The following is a 13,142-nucleotide window of genomic DNA, read 5'->3' on the forward strand; positions in this document are numbered from 1 at the left end:
TGTCTCTCTTTCTAAAATAAACTCTTTTTAAAAGATTATTTATTTATTTATTTGACAGATAGACATCACAGGTAGGCAGAAAGGCAGGCAGAGAGAGAGGAGGGAAGCAGGATCCCTACTGAGCAAAGAGCCCAATGTGGGGTTCGATCTCAGGACCCTAAGATCAGGACCTGAGCTGAAGGCAGAGGCTTTAACCGCCTGAGACACCCAGGCACCCATAAAATAAGCTCTTTTTCAAAAAGAGTCAATTTTATGCAAGCTGGTGCAACCATGGAGGTTCCTCAAAAAGTTGAAAATAGAACTACCCTATGACCCAGCAATTGCACTACTGGGTATTTACCCTAAAGATACAAATGTAGTGATCCAAAGGGGCACATGCTCCTGAATGTTTACAGCAGCAATGTTCACTATAGCCAAACTATGGAAAGAACCTAGATGTCCATCAACATATGAATGGATAAAGAAGATGTGGTATATATACACAATGGAATACTATGCAGCCATCAAAAGAAATGAAATCTTGCCATTTGTGACGACGTGGATGGAACTAGAGTGTATCATGCTTAGTGAAATAAGTCAATCAGAAAAAGACAACTATCATATGATCTCCCTGATATGAGGAAGTGGAGATGCAACATGGGGGGTTTGGGGGGTAGGAGAAGAATAAATGAGACAATATGGGATTGGGAGGAAGACAAACAATAAGTGACTCTTAATCTCACAAAACAAACTGAGGGTTGCTGGGGGGAGGGGGGTCGGGAGATGGGGGTGGGGTTATGGACATTGGGGAGGGTATGTGCTATGGTGAGTGCTGTGAAGTGTGTAAATCTGGCAATTCACAGACCTATACCCCTGGGGATAAAAATATATTATATGTTTATAAAAAATAAATAAATAAATAAATAAATAAATAAATAAATAAATAGAAGAGTCAATTCTATGGCAATAAAACCAAAATAATGGTTAATGATTTAATCGAATTGTAAACCAGTTTCTGAGTTCTGAGGGTAGCCAGTGGAGAGAATTTCTAGATGTTGCTCTTAAAGCATCTGTAGACAGAGTAAGAGTAGGTAGTGGCAGTCTGACAGATTTTCTAGGCTTGTAGTTTGAGTGTCTCTGGTGATGTTTTTGAGTGGCCGAGAGAGACACAGGCACGAAGACTGTCTCTACACGAGCTGTTGTGATGATCTCTCTGAAGTGTCTATCAGGTCATTCATATGAAATTTGCAGGGCTTCAGGAAAAAAGGGTACTTTTAGTGATCCAATGATTCCAAGTCCAAGGGTGGGAAAAAGTGGAAAACGTTAGTTTGGAGAATTGTAGTCAGGCTTTGGAGGAAACAAGAAGAAATTAAGATCTAGTCCCGTTTATAGGGAACCCTATCAGAATCTAATATCCGCAGAGGCATGTTATTGAAACACTATTTTTTCTCTATAATCACCCTCCTTTTTACCAAGGACAGCCAAGTTAAGACCAATTTATTTGTGAAATCGAGTTGTTTTTGTTTTTTATTTATTTATTTTTTTTTTTTAAAGATTTTATTTATTTATTTGACAGAGAGAAATCACAAGTAGTCGGAGAGGCAGGCAGAGAGAGAGAGAGAGGGAAGCAGGCTCCCTGCTGAGCAGAGAGCCCGATGCGGGCCTCGATCCCAGGACCCTGAGATCATGACCTGAGCCAAAGGCAGCGGCTTAACCCACTGAGCCACCCAGGCGCCCTGTTTTTGTTTTTTTAACTTGACCTGATTATTAAATTGCTGTAAGTCATAGCTTAAGAGAAAAAAAGTTTCCTAGGATTCCTTACTAATTAAAGCTCGCAAACATCTGTTTTCTTTATCCTGTTAATTCATCATGAATTTATTGTCTCTTTGTCTGCAGTGTAGAAAAGCTGCCTGCCTTGCTTACAGACTCAGCTATAAGTATCAGGCTATTTTTCCAAGCGGCTTGATTGGCTCCATAGTCTGCCTGAGTTCTTTAAAGCAGTCTGGTCATATCTGAGCCTGTGCATGTCTCCTTTCAAATACGACATTTCAGTCAGAGGCTTGGTAATATGACAAGAGTTTCCAGTTGTGTCCTGTTACTAGGAGAGCAGATTCTTATTAAATTATGCAAATAAACATGGAAGAAAATATAAAAATACTCATTGAAAGATTTTAAATTCTGGGCAAGATAAATATTTCACTTTATTCACAAAGGTGTATTTTATCCAATTGCTGTATGTCATAGCTTAAAAGAAAATCGCTTCTTTAATACTGGAAAAAAACATTTAATAAATCAGCAGTGTCTCAGAACAAAAATTTTATAAAAAGTATAATTATCCTCTATTCATTCAGTCGCAAGTTGTTAATTCTTGCTTTTCTTGAATTCAAATCTTCCATTAGTTCCAGAAATTCCTACCCAGTTTGGTTTTATGGTCTGAAGGTTATCAGAAACCTATATTCAAAAGTTCTTTCCGTCAGTCTCACTGTAGATGAAGCACATTTGCAGGAAGATTTTGTAAAAGCATCTGAGTAAACCTATAATTGTTTGTAAATGATAAAAGACTTAAAAACGGCCATGATTAAAGACCTGATGAGCGATCATTACAATGTAATTGACAAGGAAATTGGTTATTTCTGTGACACACAACAGTTCAAGTAAAAATATGTCAGGACATATTAGATTTCTAGGAGTTTCATACAGTTTCTAGAACACTTATTTTAATAACACTCTGCATAAATATAATCTAGGAGTGCTTAGTATCACCTACTTGACAATGCCTCCTATATAATTTAACATACCAAATAAACCGTATTAGTGTAATAGCCCCCTTTTTTTTATAAAGAGACCAAATCTCTTGAAAATGTTGCAGAGATCCTCTGGAATATTGTAGTTACATTGTGGTCAAATACTTCATTTTAGAATTTGATTTTGGAAAGTTTGTGTTAAAAAAATAAAAAATATTTGAACATTTGATTAAATAGGATCATAGATCATTATGCAACAATATTTATCTATTCAACTGAAGTGATAATAAAAGGTTTTGGTTGGTTGTTTTTTTCTTTTTTTTTTTTAAGAAAAGTAAGTGTTTATTCCCTTGTTTCACAAATAAAGTGGGCTGAATTGGTTGCTTTTTTGGTGATTAGTCAAGGAGACTAAATTCTGTATCCTCATCCGATTCCTCTGAATCTTCCTTGGCTTCAGTCTTGGCTGGGGCTGTGACAGCAGCAGAAACAGCGGTGGTGAAAATAACCACGGGAGCCCCAGCCACGAATGCGGATGGATCAGCCAAGAAGGCCTTGACCTTTTCAGCAGATGGGAAGGTGTAATCGGTCTCCACAGACAAAGCCAGGACCTTTTTGTCTGTTGATGGTAGAATGGGGCACTGATGCAACAGTTGGGTAACCTATCTGCAAGACATGCTCACTGCAGACACCCTCCAGGAAGCCAGAGTGCAGTTTCCTCTGTGATGTCAAGCACTTCAAGGTTGTAGATGCTGCTGTAGTCAAACACCTGCTGGATAACCTAGCCCAAAGGAGAAGAGGGCATCTCCTCTTCATAGTTCAGCATGCTCAGCTGTGTGGCTTCACTGGCTCCCAATCTGTCTCCAGTCTTAATCAGTTGTGCCTCACTCAGGATTTCAGTGGTGCCCCTGGAGATTTTAGTGGTGATGTCGAAAGCCTGGAAGAAGGTCTTCTCTGGCCCCAGACCAGTGTGGTGGGCTGCCACAGTGACTTCACTGGGATTAGGGCACCAGCACAGGTGACAGCTGGCACCTTATTGGTCAGAAGCATGTTCCTGATCTCAGTGAGGTCCTCCTTGGTGAACCCAAAGCCCACATTCACCCAGATACAAGGCACTAGTTCCTCCAGAGCTCAGTTGTTCTCCAGATGCCCTCAGATGGTCTTGAACATCATGGTGTCCTTGCCCATCAGTGCGACAGCCCTTCCATGGAGGGACATGCAGATCTTCTGTGTCTCCTTGGAACCCACATTGTCCGCTCCACAATGAAGCATTTGGATGATCATTCTGAATGATCTTAAGGAAGTAGTTGGATTTCTAGGTCACTCTGTCTCCCGGGCATCATAGTAGTGAATCAGGGACTGCCATGCAGGGTTGAAAAACAATGTCACTCTCACAAAGACACCTGGAGAGAAGAGGGCCAGCAGTAAAAGATTTTAAAGACAAATGCAGAAGGTTACACAGTTATGAACAAAATTCAGTTCTTTTAAAAAATATTTAATTTACTTATTTGACAGAGAGAGCAGGAGAGTACAGCAGGGGGAGCAGAAGAAGGACGGGGAGAAGCAGGCTCCCCACTAAACAGGCAGGGAGCCCAGTGAGGCTCGATCCCATATCCCTGGAATCATGACCTGAGCTGAAGGCAGACACAACCATCTGAGCTACCCAGGTGCCCCCAAATTCAGCTATTTTAATATTAAGATTCCATTTTCTTGAATAACCTGATAAAGACAAACATTAGAAGTTTGTATATCTAGACCATTGGCCTTCACATCAAATGCAAGGAAAAACTTTGCTTATTTTTTTTTGTCATAAGCATACCAACAATCTAAGAAAATTTTTTGTCCTTTTTTACAGAGAAAAAAACTAAGTTCTAATTTTGCATCTGTATCCTTTTGATGTTAAAACTCATTCTTCAATAAAACCTTAAATAAAATCTATTTTGGCATGGCTTGTGAGAATCCGGGCAGGTTTTATTTGTTTGTTTCAATGGCAGTGTTTTGATGGCACCACTTCATAAGGTCCTTCCTAGGGAGGTGACAGCACATGCTTTCTTCTAACGACCTTAATGTCTGCTTGGTCTTCTGGCTGAAAGGTGTAGCAAACCTCAGCAGTTGGTGGAGGTCATGCCTCTTTTACCTGTTTTTAATGTGCTTCAGGTAGACGAGGTAGTCCCTGTCTAGAGTTAGTCATAACATCATGCTTTTCACTTATTCCATGAATGAAAGGCTTAGAGATGTCAGTAGGCTTTGACAACAAAACACTATTTCTAAAGAGATTGATCTATGTCTGCTATTTGGTGAATTCTGGATCCTAATAAGGGTCAGAGTTAATGTTGCTGGCCATTCATACTTAATTTCTTGGTAGTTTCCTACAGTTCTTCTCATGTCTAGACTTTTACATTTCTTTTGCCTTAATGATTGAGGATGACATAGGGTATGAAGTTTTAACATGTACCCAAGAGTTCTTGCAAGTGGGTGGCTTATCTCTGCTATCAAATGAGTTCCTTTTTTCTGACTTAATCCATAAAGGAATGGCAAAATGAGGGATAGTCTCAGTATTAATTTCTTTACTACTGCTGTGGCAACAGCATATCTAGTCAGAGAGCATCAGCTCATCCATTAAGCATACAGACAGGGGCGCCTGGGTGGCTCAGTGGGTTAATCCTCTGCCGTCGGCTCAGGTCATGATCTCAGGGTCCTGGGATCGAGCCCCACATCGGGCTCTCTGCTCAGCAGGGAGCCTGCTTCCTCCTCTCTGCCTCCTCTCTGCCTGCCTCTCTGCCTACTTGTGATCTCTGTCTGTCAAATAAATAAATAAAATCTTAAAAAAAAAAATCATACAGACAATGACTGAACAGTGAGAGTAGCCCCAGGCTAGGGACGAATCTATAAAATCCAACTGAAGTGGGCCTAGGAGGACTTCTTGGGGTATGCTGATGATTTCTAGGAATCTGCTGACATTTACAAGTAGTGCGCTATGAAACAATCTGGTCAGGAATGTTGTAGATGCTAAGGCAAAAACATTCTTTTAGTTCCTTTATTATCTTTCCACGTGTGTCCAATTTGGTGGGAGGTAAGTAAAAGCCAAATGCTTAAAAGAAAAGGATGATCTAGGAAGTCCATCTAACCCATGATATAATCCCTCTGATGGTTGTTTGGCACCTTTATATCCAACTGACTTTGGAAGACTACGGGGCATTTGTTGGATAATTAATGGTGTCGGTCTGGGATAAAAGTGGGGTTAACACCTGGGTGAAGAGAAGATCAGGAGGTCTGCCTGGGGTGGATTCTTAGCAGCTCTGGCAGCCCTAACATTTTCTAAAGGTATAACATCAGCTTTCTCAATGCGGGCTGAGCAGTGAAGAACGAGGATTTTAGAAGGGGGGTGGAGAGCGGTGATAGGTCCTCGGTTGTAATCTCACCAGCAGTGGAAGTGAGATGATGGAGTGTTAGTTAAAAGAGCTTGTTTGTAAGGGATCTGTCACCGTGTAGAGAAGGGCTGTGTTTTAGGAACATGTAAGAGAGCAGGCACCTCGTGGGGACACACGGGCGACTAAGGGAGCTTGATGTCAGAGTGCTGGCTTTGTCAATCAAGGCAGCAGATGCGATCACACATAAGCATGGGGGCTCCTGGATGCCAGCAGGTCTGCTGGGCGCAAGAAATATGCTACTGCTGCATCCGAGAGGCCCAAGTTTGTCCCGGAATTTCATGACAGTGTCAATGAAACGGCTTGTCCAAAGGAGGTAAACTGAGAGCTGAGGGGGTGGACAGCTCCAGTGTTAAAGCTTCAAAGGAGGTGGACGCCTCTGGAGTCCAGGAACTAGGCTCTGGTTTGATGTCTGATTGAAGAGCATATAAAGGTTTCTCAAAAATTGCGAAATTAGGAACTCTTTCGGGGCAATAGCCAGCTGTCTCTAAAAATTTACTTAACTGTGTTTTCATTTTGGGGAGAGGGAAGGACAAAATTGACACAAGATGTGGAGTGAGATTTTGAACGCCGTGAGGTATCTCCTAAAAGGTCTCATTATCCTAAATAGATAACAGTGTCCGCACTCTTTCAAGTTTAGGTGTGGCAGGTTTATGGCCTCACTCGGCTCCTGCCTTCAGTGAATGAAGGAGCTCCCAGCTTCGTTTAATTACAATCTAAAACGTCATTATACATTGTACCAGAGGGAGTCTTGGGCAAAGGTTATAGCATCTAGGTGGGTTTTAAGGACTTGGCGAAATATTAAGGAAGACTCACAATATCCCTTGGGGTATGCAAATCTAGGTTAATAGTCTCTATTTTATTTTATGTTATTTTTAATTTAAATTTTGCTAGTTAACATGCAGTGCAATATTACTTTCTGAAGTAGAATTCAGTGATTCACCACTTACATGATGAACCCAGGGCTCATCACAAGTGCCCGCCCTAATCCCCATCACCCGTCCAGCCCATCTCCCACCCACCTCCCTCCACCAGCCCTCAATGTGTTCTCTGTCATTCAGAGTCTCTAATGGCTGGTTTCCCTCTCTCCTCCCCCTGTTCCTGTATGTTCATCTGTTTTCTTTCTTAAATTCCACATATGCATGAAATCATACGGTGATTGTCTTCCTCTGACTGACTAATTTCACTTAGTATAATATTCTCTAGCTCATCGATGTCATTGCAAACGGCAAGATTTCATTCTTTTTGATGGCCGAGTAATATTCCATCATATATGTATACCACCTCTTCTTTATTCATTGATCACTCGACATTTGGGCTCTCATGGACATTTGGGCTCTCTCCATAGTTTGGTTGTTGTTGATAGTGCTGCTAGAAACAGCAGGATGCATGTACTTTTTGAATCTGTACTTTAATATCCTTTGCATAAATACCTAATAGTGCAATTGCTGGGTCATAGGGTAGCTCTATTTTTAACTTTCTGAGGGGCCTCCACAGTGTTTTCCAGGGTGGCTGCATCTGTTCGCATTCCCACCAACAGTGCAAGGGGGTCCCCCTTTCTCTGCATCCTTGCCAACACCTGTCATTTCCTGTGTTGTTAATTTCAGCCATTCTGACAGGCGTGAGGTGCTATCTCATCATGGTTTTAATTTGTGTTTCCCTGGTGATGAGTGATGTTGAGCATCTTTTTGTGTGTCTGTCAGCCATCTGATGTCTTCTTTGGAAAAATGTCTATTCATGTCTTCTGCCCATTTCTTAACTGGATTATTGTTTTTGGATGTTGAGTTTGATAAATTTTTTATAGATTTTAGTAATTGTTTCTCTTTAAACGCAAAGCACAAGAAACCAGGGGTCGGGGTGCACTGGGATTGAAAAGGAAGCTGTGCAGAGGTCATTTCTGTAAACCAGGTTGCATCAGCAGGAATGACGAAGAATTTCAGCCGCACCGGGAGCCATAGGGTGCCGAGGAATTATCGAAGAGATTATGGCCCTTAGGTCCTATACATTGATGGATTTGGTTTCCCTCTGAGTTTTACAAATTTGCCTTCTTTCTTTATGAGCAAGATTGGGGTGCTACAGGGTAGGGTGCCGTGTTTCAAGAGAGATTCTGTTACAGGGTTCATCCCTGCTCTGAATCTCTGGAGACCGTGTGCTGAGCCACAGAAGGAGAGGGTGGGCTCCTCTCCCAAGAAATGCGCACAGGCCCCCACTTCCTAACAACCCAATTTTATTCACGTGTGCGGCCTCAAGACTGACAGAAGTTTCTTTTAAAGACTCCTCCTCTTCAGAAGAGTGTTTTATCAGGAAGAGCTTTCAGTAAAGCAAGCAGGAAAGTTGGGAATTGGCCTGAAGCTAAGGAAACAAAAATGCCTTTTCATTGCCATTTATAGTGGCATTAACTGTGAATGACAAATCTTTACCAGGAAGGTTGGCTGGCCAACAGGTAGACAGTAGCCAGTCTGAGTGTGAAGAGGGCCTGAAGATACTGGGCTGGGCTGGGCCTCAGGCAGTAAAATGGGTGCCTGAGACTCCACAGGCTGAATAGAAGCAGGGGGAACAGGTACAGGGAATTCCTCTGAGCAGATGTGAGAGGAATTCACACCAATGTCCATCAAGAAACCCAGTTCCTGAGCCTCTATTTGAAGTTTTATGGTAGGTTCCCAGGTGTGACAGTACTGGCTGACCCTGTCATTGAAGGGGAAATTGTCCCTCAAGAGAAAGATGAATTTTTTTCAGGGTTATATGACTGAGGGGCATTGTTTTTTTTTTTTTTTAATATTTTATTTATTTATTTGACAGAGAGAGATCACAGTAGGTAGAGAGGCAGGCAGAGAGAGGGGAAGGGAAGGAAGCAGGCTCCCTGCTGAGCAGAGAGCCCGACGCGGGACTCGATCCCAGGACCCTGAGATCACGACCTGAGCCGAAGGCAGCGGCTTAACCCACTGAGCCACCCAGGCGCCCCGGCATTGTTTTTTATACTTTTCTTTTTCTTAAGTGCATGATCATTTCTCTTCCCATGACCTGCTTTTTTTGCAATAACAGGGAGATCTCTGAGGGAGCTTTGAGTCATCCTCAGGCATGCTTTTGCCTTTCCAAAATTCAGGTTGTAAAGCAAGAATTGCTGCTTTTAGTTCCTTTTTTTTTTTTTTTTAGTTTATTTATTTTTTTAGTTAGTTAGTTTGTTTGTCTATTTCACAGACAGGGATCACAAGTAGGCAGAGAGGCAGGCAGACAGAGATAGGAGGAAGCAGGCTCTCCACTGAGCAGAGAGCCCGACGTGGGGCTCGATCCCAGGACCCTGAGATCATGACCCAAGCTGAAGTCAGAGGCTTAACCCACTGAGCCACTCAGGCACCCCTAGCTCCTTTTTGTTGTTGTTGTTTGGCTTTCTTGCAAGCTATTTTCAAAGTAGATGCCTCCCTTGTTAATACTTAGCGGTTGTCCTGTCCAAATGACCGTACTACTGTGGATTTGTTTTTTAATATCAGGGAGAAAATTTCCCACTGATGCAGAAATTAGAAGATTTCTATGTTCTGGGGCTCCCAGCTTGAAAGCAGTGTGCCTTTTTAAGTTTCCATAAAATGATTCACAATTGCAGCCCTCTTCTTTCTGAGTGTATATTTCAAACTTAGACCAACTCACTTGGGAAGAACAGGCTTCTTCCATTGTTCCTATTAACGCTTGAACAGTTGAGCTTGTCCTTGGCTCTGGCCCTCTGTTTCCCATTGGGGTGGAGGGGGTAGTTTGGCCTGCCTGGTATCTGCTATATCCTGGGCTGGAAGGATTCCCCTCAGTAGCCAGTGAAGACTTCTGCAAGTTGCATTGTAAAAAGCTACTGAGTTTTTAAATTCTTCTCTAAATTGGTAAGATCCTCTGAGAGCAGAAGTAAGGGGACTTTATAATTTAAAGGGTCTGCTGCTGTCCAGGGGATATAAATTCCGTGTAATGGGGGTCCAGGCAACCCTCATCAAGGACGGTGCCCAGGAAGGCCTGAGACTGGCGGAGCTTGCTGACAAAGCGCTGAGGAGATGAGGAATTATCAGTCCCCGCAAGACAGACTCCATTGCCTTCTTGGGGCTCCCGCTAGATTTCTTTCTTGACATTCAGCATTTACATGTGTAAACAGTGTCTCGCCAGCCAGATCTGGCTGAGGTACTCTCTATCAATCTTGTAGAGAAAAGAATAAACAAGCAGCTGGCTGTTTCGGGGTTTTCCTTGGGAAAGTTGAAGTTTTAGGATCGAAGGAGACTGGCTGAGGAGCTGGGGGTGGTTTTTTTTTTTTTTTTAAAGATTTTATTTATTTATCAGAGAGAGAGGGGGAGAGAGCAAGCACAGGCAGACAGAATGGCAGGCAGAGGCAGAGGGAGAAGCAGGCTCCCTGCTCAGCAGGGAGCCCGATGTGGGACTCGATCCCAGGACGCTGGGATCATGACCTGAGCTGAAGGCAGCTGCTTAACCCCCTGAGCCACCCAGGTGTCCCTGGGGGTGGGTTTTGAAGGGAAAGGTTTCAGACCAGGGGCCCAGAGATCCAAACGACCTTCTGGAGGGTCGGGGACAGAGAGGTGGGGAGGAAGCGGAGTAGAAGAAGGGAATGTCGGTCAGATGACGTTTTTAATTCTTGGTCTAATTGCTTTTCTTTTGTTAAGAGAGCCCTTATACGGGTTTGTGTTTTCTTTTCATGTTGATCCTCCCATAAATAGTGATAAGGCAGCTGCTAGGAAAGAGAGCTCTCTTGAGACATGTTCTAAATATAGGTGTTTCTCTAATCGGAAAGATGTGCCGTCTGCTACTAATGAGTGGGATTGTCATTAGGATATTTAATCTCAAGTGACTCAGTCCAATAAGCCTCTTTACCACAGGACTCCCAAGCAACTCCCCAGGCTGAGAATAAATATTTACCATGGACGCAAGAGACATGGTGCATGGTGGTGGGAGGAGGAGGGGGACCTCACTGAAAACTTTATGGGGTCCTAGTCATGGAGGGGTCTCCACAGTTTTGTGAGTTTTAACATCAGGAACTCTACTGGGTTCTCCAAGTGAATATCTGGAAAAAGAAAAAAAGTCTCCTCCTACGTCTGGCAAACCTCCTCCAGTCTTCTTTGAATAAGGAAATAAATATCTTCCCTAGTTTTACACAAAGGCTTTCTTCTCATCACAGTAGACAAATGTGGAAGGAATTCAATACGGGTTCATGCTAAGGCCCTCTGCTTCCTCCTAACCTGATGATAACACTTTTCTTTACTCTCTGGATTCACTTTCATGTCATGTAATCTCATCACCTCCTTTTTTCTCTAGAAGAAAAAAAAAGAAACAAAACAACAATATGGAAGAAAGTGGGGGATGGTGGGTGGGTCTATTAAGTGAGTCTGTGTATCAGTCTAAGTTCTCTGGAGAAACAGAACCACTAGGACCCACACACAGAGGCACACAAACAGACATAGAGACGCAGACACACACAAAACTATGACAATTTTGAGGTAGAGTTCCTTCTTCCCCCAGAAACTCCAGGTTTGCTCCTAAGACAGCCAACTGATCGGTGAGGCTGGAGGGGTTCAGGACACGCTCCCCCAGAATGTACCACATGGGCATACGGGTTATTTTCAGCTGAAGGCACTTGAGAAGCAGAGGAGGCAGGAAGGGCTCTCTGACATCCCCTTTCCAAAAGCGGGTCATAACATTTCCCCCAAGAAGGGGGTTCTCTCCCCTGAGAAAGGAGCCAGCAAGAGAACATTCTAATTACCAGAGTCTGGGAGTCTACACTGAACCACCATCTGTGCAAACACACTTCCCAAATAACCCCGATCTTCCACTCCTTCTGCCTCCTGCCCCCACAGGTGTCTCCTCGTCCTTCCCCATAACTTACTGTCCTTTGTCTTGTTATTTCTCTACAAATGTGTCATTTCTGTCTGGAAGGTCTAGGAGCTTCCAGCTTCGGTCACTTCTTTGGGTCTTCCTTCTCTCATGAAGTCTTCCAAGTGCATATAAAAACCCAATAAAACTTGTATACTTTTTCCTGTGAATCTACCCTATGTCAGTTCAATTCTTAGACCTGGCCAGAGATCCTGAGAGAGTGGAGGAGGACTTCCCACCCCTCTCCCACATGTCCACCCTTAGTATGGAAAGAAGTCTTCTTTATCTGAAGTGAACTGGTTATCAATTTTAATCACTTCTACACAGGAACTTCACAGCAAGTTCCAGAAAGGTGTTGACCAAAGAGCTGGGCACCACAGCCTCCCGAAGCGAAGCTGACACTTGAAGTCAACCATCTTGAAGTCTGAAGTACAAACAGGGAAAGCTGACCCTGCAAGCTATGATGTTGGGTGAAAAAGGCATTTTACAAACATATGATGGGGTACAACTTTTGTGAATTAAGGGGAAAAAAAGCACAAAACAAACGTGTGTTCTTAGGTAAAGGAAAAGGAACAGGACTACTAATCGCCCTATGCTCATGGTTCTGGTCACTTGCCTCAGGCAGGGGAATGTGGGTTGGAGAAATTGAGAACCAAAAGGGGACTCTGTTTTTTCTTCACGCTTGACTCAACACTGTGAGCATGTATTCACTTGAAAGTTGTGTACGTCACTTACTAATACAGTCAGGCAGCAGAATTTGTGTGTCTCCCCTGTGTCAGGTCCTGTCTGGCTGCTGAGGACAGAGGTGAACGAAACAAAAATCCTTGAACTCGGTGTAGATTCAGGGCCGATGTATGGAGACACGCAACAGCCACATGCAACATACAGAGAGGAACAGTATGTCAGCTGCAGACAAGGCTCTGGGAAAACAAATCAGGGAAGGGGAGAGGACGCCCAGGAGGGGCTGTGTTTATTGTAATTCCAGGCAAGGACAAGCTTCTCAGAGAGGGAGACAAGGCAGCCAGGTCAGATGGTGGAGAGGAGCCTTGGACACACGTGGACGAAAGCCTCACAGGGGAGCAATAGAAAATATATAAAAGGACATTGAAACTGGAAAAATTATTTCTAAACATTACAAAATACT

At 43.2% G+C, this 13,142-nt stretch overlaps 1 pseudogene across 1 annotated transcript; it reads right to left on the reverse strand.

Annotated features, from left to right (window-relative positions):
- Positions 1 to 1,558: 1,558 nt before the first annotated feature.
- Positions 1,559 to 12,141, reverse strand: LOC309845929 (large ribosomal subunit protein uL10 pseudogene; annotated as a pseudogene). The gene is made up of 2 exons (XR_014316559.1): positions 12,012 to 12,141; positions 1,559 to 4,123 (listed from the first exon to the last, which is right to left on the reverse strand). The product of XR_014316559.1 is annotated as a large ribosomal subunit protein uL10 pseudogene (transcript).
- Positions 12,142 to 13,142: the final 1,001 nt, after the last annotated feature.

This window comes from Mustela nivalis (assembly GCF_964662115.1).
Source record: "Mustela nivalis genome assembly, chromosome: 13".
NCBI classification, from domain to species: domain Eukaryota; kingdom Metazoa; phylum Chordata; class Mammalia; order Carnivora; family Mustelidae; genus Mustela; species Mustela nivalis.